Source organism: Osmia lignaria, unplaced genomic scaffold (assembly GCF_051020975.1).
Source record: "Osmia lignaria lignaria isolate PbOS001 unplaced genomic scaffold, iyOsmLign1 scaffold0067, whole genome shotgun sequence".
Classification (NCBI taxonomy): Eukaryota; Metazoa; Arthropoda; class Insecta; order Hymenoptera; family Megachilidae; genus Osmia; species Osmia lignaria.
In genome coordinates this window covers 72501-75000 of record NW_027478208.1, presented here as the reverse complement: position 1 = coordinate 75000, position 2500 = coordinate 72501, and the positions used below count along the sequence as shown (strand labels likewise).

The 2500-nt window shown below is 43.9% G+C and overlaps 2 non-coding genes across 2 annotated transcripts in view; both read right to left on the bottom strand.

The window, feature by feature from the left end:
- Positions 1-763: 763 nt before the first annotated feature.
- On the bottom strand, positions 764-917 carry LOC143307671 (5.8S ribosomal RNA). Its single transcript, XR_013064768.1, has one exon. It is a non-coding gene; the product is annotated as a 5.8S ribosomal RNA (ribosomal RNA).
- A 1493-nt stretch (positions 918-2410) lies between these two features.
- Positions 2411-2500, bottom strand: part of LOC143307661 (small subunit ribosomal RNA) — a 1923-nt gene continuing 1833 nt past the window's right edge. The window contains exon 1 of the ribosomal RNA XR_013064759.1: positions 2411-2500. This exon is cut by the window's right edge and continues 1833 nt beyond it. This is a non-coding gene — a ribosomal RNA (small subunit ribosomal RNA).

Here is a 2500-nt window from a genome sequence, read left to right as displayed (position 1 = left end):
TTCGCTTTTTCGACGCTTTTTAACCATTTAACTTGTTTAGCGAAGCTAAACGCACAGACAGACAAAAAAAAAGGAACAGCATCGCGCGTCAAACAGCGACGACCCATCTGAAGCGATCTTTCATTTATACACCGTTTGTAAACAGAGAGATGTATAAAGCGCGGGGAATCATTCGAAACCCTGGGGCTATTCGAGCTTGCATTTCAGCAAATTATCATCTCAAACATTTCACTCGTTTGCTTTTTCTAAATTTATAGGAGAGCTTCTTTCGTTTATTTTTGACACACCTTTCGTAAATATCGTTTCTGGCAACGTCGGGAGCGTGGATTTCTACAAGTGAACAATCGCGCCGATCCGATAACTTCCAGCAGGATGGAGAATCTTTATAGATTATCTTCCGAGAACTCGGTGCTTTCACGGGCGGTCGTTTATAAATTTTAACGAACGACTCGCGCGCCGTGACGCACTTGCGCTAGTTCGAAGAGATATTTCGAAATTTGTTTCTCTCCTTTAACGGCCTGCATTTAGTGTATCGGTTGCGATTTTCGTCACATCGTTTCCACGACAAACGCCGACGAACTGCCCAACTATCGCTCGTACGTTGCGACTCTTTCTTTGTTTATCGTTCATTCATTCTTTCAATTTCGTTCGATAATCCCGCTCCGAAACGTTCTACTTTCGTTGAACGACGGCGAGATGTTTAGAAAGAAATGAATTACTCTTTTTTCGAGAAGCAAACGCAAGCAGTCTTTTGTTAAGAAAACGACCCTCAGCCAGGCGTGGTCCAGGAATTGTATCCGTGGACCGCAATGTGCGTTCAAATGTCGATGTTCATGTGTCCTGCAGTTCACACGTTGACGCGCAATTAGCTGCGTTCTTCATCGACCCACGAGCCAAGTGATCCACCGTTCAGGGTAATCGTAAAATTTTGTATTTCAAACTCTTTAGATCTTTAGAGTGTTATTTTCATTATTAACACGCATCACATTCGATACCCACATCACTCTCCCACCCGGCGCGTGCGGTGAGAGCGAATTCGGGCGTCGCCAACGTATTTGTTTGTTTGTTCGATCGTTGACGACACGATCGCGTCCAAGGACGGAAACCGTCGGAGAAACGCCCAGTGGCACGCTCCTCTCGACGGTCGGGCGTAAAGTACATTTAAAAACCTTGAAAAGTACGAACGCACACAAGGAATGCGAGCGCGCGTCCTGTCGCTGAATCGTGGGTTGCGAGATTCGAACAGACACACGGCCGGCGACGATCGGTCTAACTAATGGACACATAGTTTTTCAAAGACTCGCTATCGTCGCTTCTCAGCCGGTCCGTAAACAACACACATCGATCAGGCGGACGCACGAATCTTACCACGGTGCGTGTTTCGTAGATTCCAGGTTACCCGCAAGTACCTCTCTCTCCCTCTCGAAAGAGGAATCTCGATCCGTCCTTTTTGGACAATGGAGAAATCTTTTTATCGCAACACGGATGGCAAAGAAACAACCAAAGCGTAGGAGCGTGGGGACGAGAGCGACGAAAAGAACGTCGCGAAAACAAAGTTTCGACGGTTGCTCGTTCTAATACATCGTAGTTTCAACTCTCTCAGTTTTAACCACTCCTAGACGCTTCGTAAACTTTTAACAATTCTTCGCCTCCGCGAGTTTCATTTCGAATAGAGCGAACGCAACACGGACCAAAAAAACTCCGGTGATGCCAGATCATTTAGCAAAGATCAGACGGCGGGTCATCTGTATTCCTTTTCTCTCTTTTTTATATCTTTCCATTTAACTAGGGTGTCGCAACGACGGGTACATTTATATATTTATATATATTGTATTTCAATTTTAATGATCCTTCACTTTCGGTTTGTAATAATATGATCCTTCTTTCATTTCGATCCTTCATATTGTAGGTTAACCAACAGAAGTTTGTTTTTTTACGACTTGTATTTTTGTGGTTTGTTTGTTTGTTTCTTACGACTTGTTTGTACCCGATCAAGTAGACGACGACCCATAAGTATAAGTTAGAGAGATAAAGGTCGAGAGACCTCACGCAAGCGTCTTTTACTTCCATTCACATCAGCCAGAGAGAAATGGTCCGGCGTCGTGCTCTTTGGCGCCGTTGGTCGCACAGTTTTTTTGCCGGCGGTTCCGAACGGACGGGAGAAACGCGATGAGTAATCAAAGCGACCTCCGCACGTAACCGTGTCGGTGTAATTTTACCGCATCGCAGCGTTTTGGTATTTGTTTCTTATTGGCTCGAACCCGAGATTTATGTGTTTTGTGTCATGTATATGGTATTATTTATTATATCTTTCTCGTTTTGTATAATTTTTGGTCCGAGCTCAATAAACTTTTATATCGCTTTATCAATGATCCATTCAGTTAGGTTTTCTCTTGTATTTTTAATTTGTTAATGATCCTTCCGCAGGTTCACCTACGGAAACCTTGTTACGACTTTTACTTCCTCTAAATAATCAAGTTTGGTCATCTTCCCGGTAACA